The sequence below is a fragment of the Gorilla gorilla genome, chromosome 3 (genome assembly GCF_029281585.2).
Source record: "Gorilla gorilla gorilla isolate KB3781 chromosome 3, NHGRI_mGorGor1-v2.1_pri, whole genome shotgun sequence".
NCBI classification, from domain to species: domain Eukaryota; kingdom Metazoa; phylum Chordata; class Mammalia; order Primates; family Hominidae; genus Gorilla; species Gorilla gorilla.
The window spans coordinates 208,525,698-208,541,051 of record NC_073227.2 but is presented as its reverse complement, the minus strand read 5'-3'; positions in this window follow the sequence as shown (position 1 = coordinate 208,541,051).

Genomic DNA, 15,354 nt, shown 5'->3' with positions numbered 1-15,354 from the left:
TCTGAACAACAGTACAGAGATTTCTCAGAGAACTAAAAATAGAACTACCATTCAATCTAGCAATCCGACTACTGGGTATCTACCCAAAGGGAAAGAAATCATTACATGCAAAGGACACCTGCACTCCTGTGTTTATGACAACACTATTCACAATAGCAAATATATGGAATCAAACTAAGAGTCCATTAACAGACGACTGCATAAAGAAGATGTGGCATATATATTCCTTGTAATACTACGTGAACATAAAAAGAATAAAATCGGCTGATTGTAGTGGCTCCCACCTGTAATCCCAGCACTTTGGGAGGCTGAGGCGGGTGGATCATGAAGTCAGGAGATTGAGACGATTCTGGCCAACACAGTGAAACCTCATCTCTATTAAAAATACAAAAAATTATCTGGGCGTGGTGGCGGGCGCCTGTAGTCCCAGTTACTCAGGAGGCTGAGGCAGGAGAATGGCGTGAACCCGGGAGGCGGAGCTTGCAGTGAGCCGAGATGGCGCCACCGCACTCCAGCCTGGGTAACAGAGTGAGACTCCGTCTCAAAAATAATAATAATAAAAAAGAATAGAATTATGTCTTGCAGCAACATGGATGGAACTAGAGGCCATCATCCTAAGTAAAATAAATCAGAAACAGCACATTCTCACTTATTAGTGGGAACTAAACAATGTGCACACAAAAACATACAGAATGGAAAATTAGATATTGGAGACTACAAAACCTGGAAGGTGGGAGGGGGGTGAAGGTTGAAAATTAACTGTTGTATACAGTGTTTCCTGCTCAGGTGATGAGTACACTAAATGCCCAGACTTCACCAGTACACAGTATATGCCTGTAAGAAACCCGCACTTTCACCTCCTAAATCTATAAAAATAAAATCAGTAAAGACACTCATCTTCTCATGAGGGCTCTACCTTCATGACCTAATTACCTCCCAAAGGTCCCTTTTCCAAATTCCATCACATTGGAATGAGGGCTTCAACATATGGGTTTTAGGGTGTCACAATCCAGCCAGTAGCGTTTACCAAATATTGCTATTCATTGCTCTATATCTTAAATTTTTCCTAACATACTAAAGCTGATTTCTTCAAGCTTTCCTGTTTATTTTTGCTCCCTAAATCTAGTCTTTACTTATTTCTCATTCTCTTCCATTTCTCTGTATGGTTCATCAATGGTTGTCATCCTGTTCTTTTCATTTTAAAATTTCTTCTCTTCCTGATTTTAAGAGAAAACCGGCTGGGCATGGTGGCTCACACCTGTAATCCCAGCACTTTGGGAGGCCGAGTCGGGTGGATCACCTGAGGTCAGGAGTTTGAGACCAGTCTGGCCAACATGGAGAAACCCCGTCTCCTCTAAAAATACAAAAATTAGCTGGGCTTGGTGGCGGGCGCCTGTAATCTCCACTACTCGGGAGGCTGAGGCAGGAGAATTGCTGGAACCCGGGAAGCGGAGGTTGCGGTGATCCGAGATCGCACCTTTGCACTCCAGCCTGGGCAACAACGGCGAGACTCTGTCTAAAAATAAATAAATAAATAAATAAAACCAATTTTATGTTATTCTTCCACATTTCCCACATCCCCTTTCTCCTCTCACTTTCACTAAGAGTTATTTTACAATCTCTTTGTTTTCTCTATCATCTCTCCCTCAGAGATCCCCTCCCTGCCCACTCTTATCCAGGGTTATCACACCTCTAGCCAGGGCTGCCCTTCAGTGGGTAGGCACTCCCTTGGCAACGTCGTGCATTTATGGCCACTGTGCCTTCGGGGCTGTCAGTGCTGTGCTCCACTGGCCACTTTGAATATGTCCTTAATACCACCCCTGATTATGATCCCAACTGCTGTGACTGTCACTGTTCCAGGGCCCGTATGTTCACCGGCTTTGGAAACATTTCCATTTGACTTACTTCAGACTTTGCGTTTTTGTTTTTTTTTTTTTTTTGAGACGCAGTCTCGCTCTGTCGCCCAGGCTGGAGTGCAGTGGCGCGATCTCGGCTCACTGCAAGCTCCGCCTCCCGGGTTCACGCCATTCTCCTGCCTCAGCCTCCCGAGTAGCTGGAACTACAGGCGCCAGCCACCACGCCCGGCTAATTTTTTGTATTTTTAGTAGAGACGAGGTTTCACCGTGTTAGGCAGGATGGTCTCGATCTCCTGACCTCCTGATCCTCCCGCCTTGGTCTCCGAAAGTGCTGGGATTACAGTCGTGAGCCACCGCGCCCGGCCTTACTTCAGACTTCTTAAACTGAGTGTGCCTAGAGCTAAAATCACTGTCTCCACCCTCACTTCCACCCCCTTTTTGCCCCAAATGTTCTTAATGATATCTACATACTTCTAAATAGTAGCACTTTTTTTTTGCAGTCACGCAGGCATGAAACATCAAGAACAGTTTTAGATTTTATCTTTTCTTTTATTCTATCTATCGACAATTTGTTTCTTTTTTTTCTTTGCATACTTCTCTGAAATCTTTCCTCTTTCTTTCCATTACCATTGGCATAACTGAATCCAAGCATGTTGTAATGCGGACTTCACACTGATTCCTACTCATCTCATCCATCCAACGTGCCAGAGCCACACTGATGTCAAAACGGCACACTTTCCAAACATTGTTTCCCATTCACGAATGCCACCGTGGCCTAGAGTGACGACACTTCCTAGATTATCTGTGTGAAAAACCCAGTTTTGTTTTTGTTTTTAATTTCCAATTCTCAGGTAACAATATCTTTGTAAAATATAATAAGATGAATTGTGCAAGAATGAACAAAACACATATAAAACACATTGCCATTTTTAAGTTCTGTGTCTCAACAGATAAAAAATTACTTCATCAAACTGCTATAGAGTTTTTACCCTTTCACTAATCAATTTCTCTTCATGGGCACTAATCCTTTGAAAACTAGCACAGTCTACAGACCACACGCCAAGTGGACCGCGCTTCAACCACCATGACGCGGACCCTCTACTGTACCTACAGGGCAGGATCAATAGAGGAATCTTAAAATATGCAGATGTCCATGCCCCTGAGAGCTAATGAATAGGATCTCTGGGAGTGCTGCCAAGGCGTGGGCATTTCAAAAAAAGCTATAAAATCGACTCTGATTCTTAGCCAGGGCTGAGTACTACTGGCTTTGGAAAAGAGTGAAAACTTACAATTCTCTATAATCTAGTTCCAATCTATATTTTAAATATTATCAAAATCACTTCTTTCTTTCACATACCCCATATTCTAGTCAGCCAGGGTGGTTGGCCTTCCTACAGTATGATCTGTTCTAGGCTGGGCATGGTGGCTCATGCATGTAATCCTAGCACTTTGGGAGGCCGAGGCGGGTGGATCATGAGGTCAGGAGATCGAGATCACCCTGGCTAACATGGTGAACCCCCGTCTCTACTAAAAATACAAAAGCAAAATTAACTGGGTGTGGTGGCGTGCACCTGTCATCCCAGCTATTCGGGAGGCTGAGGCAGGAGAATGGTGTGAACCCAGGAGGCAGAGCTTGCAGTGAGCCAAGATCGCGCCACTGCACCCCAGCCTGGGCGACAGAGCGAGACTCGGTCTCAAAAAAAAAAAAAAAAAAAAAAAAGATCTGTTCTTTCCCACCTCTGTTGTGCACTTCCTATTTTTTCTCCAGTTTTCCAGTCTGGAATGTCCTTTCCACCATCTCCACCTGTCAAAATCCAGTTCATTCTTCAGTGCCCATGCACTGAAATGCCCTATGTATGAGACCATTACTAATTAATTGCAAACATTAATTTTACTCTCATCTAAATGTATTACTTTGGCACTTATGATACTTATCGTAGTTTATTTGGATTATGGTTGTATAGGCATTGTGTCATGGGGGAAAAATAATTATATTCAGGAGAACTGCATATGAGTATAGGTTTCTCCTCTTTCTAGCTGTGTCACCTTGGGTAAGTCCAATTCCTTTTCCAAACCTGAACACTAGGAATGAAATTCTTAACCTTCATCACAAGATAGTTATTATAAGTACATGAAATAATATATGTAAAACAATATAAATACAAGATATTATTGTCTGCTTTGTTAGATTATGAGCACGTTTGAGGATAAAAGTAAGTAATATAAATCTCTACATTTCTACACACCCAGCAAAATATTTCCCACAGCAAGAATTCAGTATGAATTTTTCAACTTAGTGAATAAATGAGTAAGTAGATTCCTTACATAGTAAGATTTCTAGGATGTTTCCCATAGGCCATCCCATTCAAAATTACTTCCAGCGGTTTATTTATTGTTAATGCCTGACATTCCAGCATTAAAGTTTCTCCTTTGGATTAGCAGCAACTATGTTATCAAAGATAATTTTTAAAGTCATTCTTACTTACGCCTTTATGTAAATCTCCTCATCAAAGTATTTTATCTCCTGACAAAGAAGTGTCCCGAGTCACATAAAGACACAGAGAAGTTACTGGAGAGATGGGAGAGTGGTTTTGGGCATACCAAAGATAAATTTAGTTAATTTCACCTTTTTTTTAATGAAAGGAAGCTGACCTGATCAAATTACAACAGCTTGTCTTTATTGATAAGTTACTACATAATAGATATGTTATTAATGAATTTCCTAGAAATAGTTATCAGTAACATTTGTTGATATAGTCAGAAAGTAGGTGTTAGTCAACTAGGAGGTAATGGAGAAATAATTTGAACTCACATTTGATGCTAGAGTCCAAGCTCTTGATCATTAAACTCAACTGCATTTAGAGCAGACTTCAGTGAAACCCAAGGAATATTTCCTGCGTTTAATAATTTCTTGCCTAAAAGCTAACTGGGGCTAAGTTTGAGTGTAAAAATGTCTAGGACATAGAGTCCCTGACCTCAAAGACCCTATATTCCAGTGGCAGAAAAAGTCAAATAAAAATTACAAAATCCAAACCGGAGTATGATGATCTCATGCAAGGAGACTTGAGCATGGTGTCGGCTGGGAGAGGTGAGTGATGTCATGCTTCCAGGAGAAGGCCTCGTCACCAATCATCTTAGTGAAAAGGCGCCAAGAAGCCTCTTCGGCATGAGCAGAGAATAGGCAGAACAAGAGAATAAGATGAGAAGTGCGGAGTATTCCATACCGGAAGGAATCTGCAAAGGCGTGGAAGTGAGATTGTCAGGTGCTTGGGGACACTTATTCAGAGGTTGTGTCTGGAGGGTGTAGTTAGAGAATGTAAGAGACAGATGACATAAGTAGAATCCAGTGAAGATTCAGAACCCACAATTATTTTAGGGCTCATTTACCCTGTGGTTTAGAAGAAAAGAGAAAGATGCAATATTATGGATCTTGAATTAAGATCTCTGGAAAAAAGAATGCATGCTGAGTTCTTATTTGAAGAAAGTGTAATCCAGACCTTCACTCATACTTCTCTATGCCTTTATTTTTGCAATTGCTTTCAACAGGAGCCACCTAGTCAGGTACATGTTAACATTTACCACAAATAGATACTGGAAGCCAAGGAAAGTTTCATGATTAAGATTCCTGACAAAGCCATGACACTTGCTTTAGTTAAATTCAATCTACATGAAAATTAGTGCACTAAATATTAAACACCAAAGGATTCTAGGGATATGGCAGTTAGAACACATTACAACTGTGCGTCCCTCCTAACTCCAATCAACTGGTCAACCATCCCTCCTGGGTCCAGCAGCTATGGGTTCTTTAGGTGTTCAGGCCTGGGAGGTATGAGCAAGGCCTCTGGGAAAAGCTGAGGCTGCTTATTGCTGCAGTTCCCCAAAATCAATGTGGGAAAAACGGTAGATACAAAGGGAAAGATACCAGGAAGAGAGAGAGAGAGACAGACAGACAGACATAGACAGAGAGAAGGGATGGAGGGAGGGAATGAGGAAGGGAGAGATGGAGGGAGAGAGGAGAGAGAAACCACCCTAGGGAGACTGAAGTCTGGCTTGAGTTGATGTGGATGGGAAAACTAGGTAGATGGTCCTGGTTTGAACCATGGTTGAAAGTTTTGGCAAGAGAACAACATAATAGATTGTAGAAAAGTTTTCATAATTCATTAAAAAAAATTTCCTTCAGAGTAGCAAAAAGTAACAATAGCCCAGTTTCTTACAGATGTGTTCTGAAGTTATAGTAAGCAGATCAAAAGTCTTGTAAGGTTGGGAAATCTTTGGAAAAATGTGGACCTACCAGCCGCCCTTAGACAGTCACTCCTCTAGCCTCTCACAGCACTCAGGGCTGGTGGACCGGATCCTAGAGAGGCTGCCCTTTCCCAGTGGGGCTTCATCTTTTTTTTTTTTTTTTGGAGATGGAGTCTGGCTCTGTCACCCAGGCTGGGGTGCAGTGGCTCAATCTTGGCTCACTGCAACTTCTGCCTCCTGGGTTCAAGCAATTCTCCTGCCTCAGCCTCCCAAATAGCTGGGACTACAGGTGCCCACCACCATGCCTATCTTTTTTTTTTTTTTTGTATTTTAGTAGAGATGGGGTTTCACCATGTTGCCTAGGCTGGTCTCGAACTCCTGAGCTCAGGCAATCCACCTGCCTCGGCCTCCCAAAGTGCTGGGATTACAGGTGTGAGCCAACACGCCTGGCCGGAGCTTCATCTTAAGACTTTGAAGTACCGCCATGATCAGAAGGACTGTTTGGAGGAATGTCATTGGATGAGAGGGATCCTACAATGCCTGGGCTCTCTGCATTTTATCTTAACCCTAGCTTTTTCCTCAAACTTACCCAAGACTGGCACAAATATGGCCCTTACACCTTTATGAGCTGAAATAAAGAAACAAGATGAAATAGTCACTATATATCCTGTAAATGAGAATTGTCAGAGCAGGTAGACTAAGAATTTTATAAATGGATGATAAGTATAGTTAAGATGATAATCTAAGATGTTAACAATATAAAATAAGAAATAATCATAAAATAGAGTATAGGACAAATATTATATAATAAAATATAATTGCTGATATAAAGAACATAATAGATGGAATAAATATTTTGATGTTTACAGCTGAAGAGTAAATAAGTGAGTTTAAAGATCAGATTAAGGAATTCCTTGAGGGAATAAAGAAAGAGAAAACATAATAGAAAAACTGAAAGATATAGAGAATACAATAAATATCAATACCTGGATGAGTCCCAAAAGGAGAGAAAAGTGAAAAGATAAGGGAAAAAATGCGGAGAATTAATAGACATTTTTCAGAATTAAAGAAACTTGAAAGACTTCAAATTGAAGAGTTTATCAAGGAAAAATGGAAAGATAAGGAACAATTTGCATTTAAATATTATAATGAGAATTAAGAATTCAAAGGCAGGAAAATTTAAAGAATGTCAGCAAGAAAGATCATCTGCAAAGAAACAATCAGATTAGCTGACTTCTCAGTAGCAAACTAAATATAATAGGAAAATTTAGGGTTATCTTTAATGTACTAAAGAAAAGGAACTATGAATCTAAAGAGAAGCTGACTCATAGAAATGAAGGCTTTACAAAAGTATTTTCATACATTTTTTCATGCACTTAAAAGGCCTCAGAACTTCTAACTATAAAATGGCCCTCATTTAAAACACATTTTGAAGAAAAAAAACAGATATTAAGGATAAATATATATCTTAGTAAAACTCATTTTTGTTAGGTAAGTAGAAGGATGAAAACAAGTAAAAGTCTATCCACAGCAATCTAAAACTGAAGCCCTAGGAAATAACAACATAATCACTAGAGGCAAGACAAAGTAAATATTAGAAACAATCTAGTTTTTATTGTGTTAGGAGGAAGATGTGAATATATATAAATTTAAGAAATTAATAAGGACAGAATAAAAAGAGTATGGGTCATAAATATGACAATCATAATTATAAAAATAGAAAGATGTTACCTTTAAATCAGAAAGAGAAAATGTTATCTTATTGAAAGGAGGAAAGAAGGGGGGTTAGAAAGGTCTGAAGAAAGAGAATAAATAAAAAACAAGATGGCAGAAATCAGTTTTAATTTATTATTATTATTATTATTGAGAGGGAGTCTTGCTCCATTGCCCAGGCTGGAGTGCAGTGGTGCAATCTCAGCTTACTGCAACCTCCACCTCCCGGGTTCAAGCAATTCTCCCGCCTCACTTCCTGAGTAGCTGGGATTACAGGCATGCACCACCACGCCTGGTAATTTTTGTATTTTTAGTACAGACGGGGTTTCACCATGTTGGCCAGGCTGGTCTTGAACTCCTGATCTCAAGTGATCCCCCCTGCCTCGGCCCCCCAAGGTTTTGGGATTACAGGTGTGAGCCACCACACCTGGCCCTTAATTTAATAATAATTATAATTTACGCCTAAATTGAAAATGTGAATTAAGATGTCAGAAATAAGATCTAATTTAATACTAATTACACAAATTAAAACCCAAGGTAAACAAAAGAACGTGACACCCTGAATTGGATGAAGAAATATCTTGTCTGGAAGAGAAACTGAAAACAGGAATACTCAGAAAGACTGAAAATAAGAGGATGGAGAAAATATGTCAAGCATTTTCTAAAATTCAACGAGTGCTGACAGACAGGAGTCAACACCGCAACAGAGCTGGGTCAAGGTCGGACATATAATAGAACAGCAGCAGCAGCAGAGGTAGGAGGAAGGATGTAGCAGCAGCCGAAGGAGACACCGTGAGGCCAGGTCAGGGGCCCAGGAGCCTCCGCGTGGACAGCTTCAGCTCCATCCAACTGCCGGATTGGAGGGCGCCTGCCCCCAGCAGCAGGTGGCCTTAAAGATTCAGCTCTGAGAAACAAATGAGGAGGGGGTTTGTGGAGGGATTATTGTGGGGTGCGTGGGGCCCTCTGAGGTGATCTGCTGCAGAATAACTAATACCTATTGTAACAGAGGAGTATAGATTTATAAAATACATGACAAATGCTTAATAAAAAAGAAAAAAGTGAAATGAAAAATGAAGATCAGAGTGGTAGACAAAGGAAGAAAGGGAGAAGAGAAAGGGAGGAGGGAGGAGGAAAATGAAGACAAGAATAGGTTATAAATAAAAATAAAATGTGTCAAATGAATTTAAAAAGAATGTATTATAATCTGTACTTAATTTCTTGCTCAATCATCTGAAAGTGCCCATTTCATGCCCTGTACAGTTACCATAATTCCTTTTTTCTCCACATTCATTTTTGTTCTATTATGTTTGTAGAAATGTAATCTTTCATGTTTAAAGTTCAATAATGAAAGTACCGTCTTGTAAAAAAAAACAAAAATAAAAATCAATAAAAAATAAAAATAAGTAAAACGCAAACATCCAGTGCTGTTCTGTTATGACTATGCGCTTTGCTTTGCCTATAAAATAGCTTTATCTCTGCTTTAAAAGAGCAACCGGATTGTGTTGCACGTTGGCCAAAATATTTGAATATTTAAATTTTAAAATTTTATTTATAAGTATATCTGAGATCTGAGATGATAGGCGACTCCATTCAAAGCAAAAGAAAACAAAACAAACAAAGATACTTTTATTGGATAAACAGATGCCACCACCTGCTTCCTGTCATGGGGTCAGTTGAAGGAAAGAAACACAAACTTCTACTATGTTCAGCCTTTGTCTTACTTCTTCTGAAAGCTCCTAGGTAGTAGGCATTTTGCATGACTGGACATTGCTCTTGGCAGAACTCACTCTTGCCTCATTTTGCAACAGCATCTGTAGCTGAGAGCCCAGAGAAGAAAAAATTCATGAAACTTTTTGTTTTCTGAGAGATATAACAGAGGAAAACAGACGTAAAAATTGATTCTACAAAAGTTGTCTACCAGAAGGGGATTCCTAGAGCATAGATTATCTTTCCTTGTTGTGAGAAATTTCCATTTGAATGCTGAAGGCGGAAGCTCATTCTGATATAAAACTTAAAATGTTAGTACGAGAAGCCCACTCACGTTGACATATATTATTCCCTATCATTTGTGTTACTACTTTAACATTATTTTAAAATAAACCTCTCATTTGGTATGTGGAAAAGATACGAACCTCTATCTCATGTTGTCTTTCTGCAAAACTAACATCAAGGAAAATATTAGAAACTCTGTCTTGACTTTTTCATCATTGACTCTATTAATTGAATTTTCCTCTTTTAAGAGTCCTCAAGGCTGGGCGCGGTGGCTCACGCCTGTAATCCGAGCACTTTGGGCGGCCGAGGCAGGCGGATCACAAGGTCAGGAGATCGAGACCATCCTGGCTAACACGGTGAAACCCCATCTCTACTAAAAATACAAAAAAATTAGCTGGGCGTGGTGGTGGGTGCCTGTAGTCCCAGCTACTCGGGAGGCTAAGGGAGGAGAATGGCGTGAACCCCGGAGGCGGAGCTGGCAGTGAGCCGAGATCGAGCCACTGCACTCCAGCCTGGGTGACAGAGCGAGACTCCGTCTCAAAAAAAAAAGAGTCCTCAAATGTTTTCAGACTAGCAACTCTGGAATCATTATTTGTATTACTGGGAGTTATGAATACTTACTTTATAATATTGCATACAAGAATTAAGTTGCTCATCTAAAGTGAAACTTGAAAGCAAATTTAAGTGCTAAGGGTTTTAATTTTTCAAAGGGAGCTGCTTCACAACCCTATCTCATGCTTGGGAGGTGGATATTCAAGTGATATTTGATAAAGACAAATGGACACAGGGAAGGAGGTTTGTCAGTAATGCGGTGCTGGGCTCTGGCCTTTTTTAAATGAGTTAATGACTTTTGCTTCATGACCCATTTCTAATGGTAGCTTGGTCTTTTCAAAGAGGATGTCACTGTCATAGTTCAGCGATATTAAGGGATCACATCATTGTGGCCCATTAAAAGCAAGTGACTCAGACTTAAATGTTAAATACCTCACAGAATAAAAGGCCACCAACTAGTTAAAGAAAGAAGTTATTTGCACACAATGGCTTCTAAAGATAGTTCTTAGTAAGAAAGTGTCTTGGTCCAATTCTAAAACACAGTTACGATATCTAGGCTAAGAATTGTGATGTGCACAGCTTTTCTCATTCAGATACCATCTCATTAGGGATCATATATTTTAATACAGATGGTGTTTTATTTGTATAAAGGCAGTGTCTTTAACTCTTTATTCTGAAAGTACCGTTTTGCTTTCGTTTGGATTGTAAAACCATCTGATTTTGCTTTAGTTTGGATTGTAAAACATCAGTGAGGAAATATGATCATTTTTCATGTATGAAAACAAAATATTCCTGTATGATCCAGGCTATAAGTCAAGTAGACAAAATCATTTCTTTGACTTTATAAAGTTATCTTTTGAATCTGGTGGGTCTAATGACAGACTAAGGATTCTGATCTAAGAATGAAAACCCTGCATTATCTAGCCCCATCACTGATGTGCATTCAGGAATCATTTAACATCTCTCATCAAGGAGTTACTCTTCAAAAAATGTATTTTGCCTCTTCCTCAGTTACAAAATACCCAACTCAATTAAGCTCATTCATTTAGTGTTTTTTAAAAATGTGATATTACACCGTGGGTTGTTATGGAGAAGTATAGAATTGTTCAAGTAGGTTCAACTGTTCAATAGATAAAATCACCATGTGTGCAATCTAATGAACAATTCATGGCAATAACTGAGAAACCCTAGGATTATTCTCATGCAGAGTTTACAGGGAGAGAATGATGTTCACGGCTGAATGTGAGTCAGGGATGGCTTTATGCAGGAAGTGTTTTTAACTGCTGGGGAATGTCACTCACGTCTCATCTCCTGCACTCGTTCTTAGTGGCTGCTCATTCACAGCAATTCCAGGTTGTGTAAAAGCTGCTTCAGATATGATGCTAAATATAAAGGTACAAATGAAATAATGGCAAGCAATAACTCACCCATGACCTAACACAGGGAACATAGCCGTCATGTCTTCTCCGGCATGCTCCGCCCTTGCATACCTTTCATCTGTCATTTGAGTTTAACAGGTGCCCTGTTTTTAGGTCAAATTTCTCCTTTTTTTCCCTAGCTATCCACAATGCCTCTAATATTTCTAGCTCTGTATCAAGATAGACATAAGTTAGAATTCTGATTCTGTTACTTATTTTCTATGACCAGACTTGTACATTACAAATTGTATTTTGGCAACAGCAGGCAGAAGACAATAAGGGAGGGAGAGATCTGGAGAGAGAAAGAACAATTTCGAGATCATTGCCAAACCCTAGGTAAGAGCTTAAGAGGATTTGAACTTAGACACAAAGAATAAAGTGGAGATTGACCCAGTAAATATTGATGAGAAGCCTACCTACGTTTGGTGAACATTTAGATGTGAAGTGAGCCCAGTGAGGCTGTAGGAGCTCCACAAGCCTCAGGAACCTCCATGCTTGCCATGTGCAGGCTGGGAGCATGCAGCTTCCACTTTGCAGTCCGAGGGGGCAAGAACGGCTCCATCTCTCCCACCGTGTGTGTGTGTGTTTACGCACGTGTGTGTCTGTGTTCCTACCAGCAGGAAACAGCAAGAGAAGACTAGGCTCCCTTTTTAAAGAACAGGTATAGTAAGTTGTATGCATTACTGTCGCTGACTTCAAGGGGAGAAATCGATGTGATCTTTATTTGAGTCCATCTGAAATGCAGGGTTTTATTAATGAGGAAGAAGTAGAGGACAGATACCGAAAATAAGTCCCTGTTGTGAGAAGAAACGGCAATTCCCCTGACCCCCAGCCGCCCAGCAGAGCAGAAGAATGAAAAAAAACTTGGATTTTTTTTATGTCCTATTGGCCAACAGTAGATGAATCTATAGATATAGATCCACACGTTTACACATATACACAGGCATATATAGGTAAACACAGGTGTATATGTGTGTGTTTGTGTGTGTGAGTTTGGGGACAACACTGTCTCAGCAAACAGCCCTACACCCTACCCTCATACCGACTTGAATCACACTTTTGGAGGAAGCTATAAAAGAAGCCAAGCGTTGGCTGGGCACGGTGGCTCACGCCTGTCATCCCAGCACTTTGGGAGGCCGAGGTGGGCGGATCACGAGGTCAGGAGATCGAGACCATCCTGGCTAACATGGTGAAACCCCGTCTCTACTAAAAATACAAAAAATTAGCCAGGCGTGGTGGCAGGGCCTGTAGTGCCAGCTACTCAGGAGGCTGAGGCAGGAGAATGGTGTGAACCCGGGAGGCAGAGCTTGCAGTGAGCCGAGATCGCGCCACCGCACTCCAGCCTGGGCGACAGAGCGAGACTCTGTCTCAAAAAAAAAAAAAAAAAAAAAAAGCCAAGCGTTTAGGTTGTCTGACAACCATCCAGTGAGAAAGATAATTCTCAAACCAAATGATGCTTAAATTCTCTTTGATTTCAGCTGTAATGTTATTTTCTTTAAGTTGGGGTAGAAATGGAAAGATCTGGGAAGGAGCACAGAACTGCCAGGGTGTTACTAGAAACATCAAGTGCTCCTAAAACAGTAATAAGTAATATTATTTCAATCATTAAATTATTATTGAAGATATACTTACTTATATGTCTTAAAATTTTTTCGAGATATGCCTTTTATCCTTTCACAGTTCTTATGCTGCCCTTACTATCATTTGAAAGTGCAATTTTCAAACTCATAATTAATATGCTAAATGTTCCACAAGTAAAATTATAATCTGCCAATTTTCTATTTGCAAAAATCAATTTCATACCTATTGAAACACCGGAATAAACCAAGAGCTCTTATCTGTAGCTGTATCCTGTTGTATATCCTAAGATTGAGTGTTACTGTTCTAGAATTTTATGGCTTTGTTGTTTTTTGAAAAACAAATCAAATTTAGTGCTTTGAGCCATTTCCTGTACCAGGGATTATGAAGTGTGAAAAAGAAAATAGGTTTAGTGAATCTCTACCGTTAGAATTCAGCATACTTGGGGAAGTAGCTGAGACACGTAAGCTTAGATATTTCAAGGTAGATGTATTTGGAAATTATAGTGAAGCTTTAAGTCTTAGGTGGCAGAGATAATAACCAGACAGGTCTCTTGTAACATTTTTTTTTTCTGGGAGATAAGAATATTAATGAGGTCAGAGAGCAGTTCAACAATGGCATAATAAGTCATGCAGATTTTACACCAAAGCAAAGATGAAAAGGAGTGTAAGAAAGGAAGTAAGATTTTAACCTCTGGGTTTGAAAGGACTTCACTGTCACTCACACTGGGGTTACCCATTTTAGTGTAAATAGCAGGACCAATAGCACTTGATTCTGCAGCTTCTGTTAGTACTGGTATTAAATTATCGCATTTTAAACGTCAGCAATTGCATATAAATGCATGCTCTGGGTCTCGTTGGTACAAATGGTCTCTGAAAGTTTATGACATGCTATGGGGAGGACAAGAGAAGACTTATGTTGGCTTATAGTATCCACAGCTCTAAAGCAGAATGACTTTGTCAGCACAGAAATGCTTCTTCATTGTCATCAAGACTCTTGTGGCTTTTATAGCTGTTGCGTTTATGGATTGTAAGAACAGAAAGTCATCATATTCAGAATTTACCAAGTAATCAGTGAGACCAAGCAAACATTTCACATTATCATTTTAAAAGGCAATCTGGGGGGGTCATTGTAAGATATGTCTATTTTAAAATTATCTGGAGAATTTTGGCCAGTAATTATATTTTATGCTTCAAATATATAGTTCTCTTTTACCTATTTACCAATACAAATTTGGGATCAGATTATGAGTTCCTTGATAAGGAAGCATTTTATAATGATTAAATGTTATCTGGAGGAGAATTTCTACCATTTTGGAGTCGGTGTTAGAGGAAGCCAGTGGTGCAGAGTCAGAGGGCAGGGCCTGGCCCCGTGTCCTCCTGCACACAGGAAAGTGTTTGACTCAGGACCCTCTGACAATTTAGACTTTCTCTCTTCAAGATTAAACAGTGGTTGAATTCATAACACCCAAGGACTCCTTTGATCTTACATATGATCAGAACAGGTAAATTAAGTGGAAAAACAAATAACAGTGAGGTGGAATGCTTGAAAAAAAATATAGCAAATATTATGTAGCTATAAAAAGAAATAAAGTACTGATACATGTTAAAACATGGGGAACCTCAAAAACATTATGTTAAGCGAAATAGGCCAGCTACAAAACACTACATATTGTATAATTCCATTCACGTGAATACGTCCAGAATAAGCAAGTCTATAGAGACAGAAAGTAAATGAGGGGCTTCCCAGGGCTGGGGGAATTTCTCGAGGGGTAATGGCTAAGGGACCCGGGAGGGGTCCTTTCGGGGGTAGTGAAAAGATTCTAAAATTGATCATGGCAATAGATGCATAACTCTGTGTATACAGTAAAAGCCATTGAACTGTGTTCTTAAATGGGTGAATTGTGTGTTCTGTGAATTACATCTCAATAAAGCTGTTAAAAAATCACGTGGATTTAAGTGCCAAGGATAGATACTGGAAGAATGAAAATGGTCTCTTTTTAC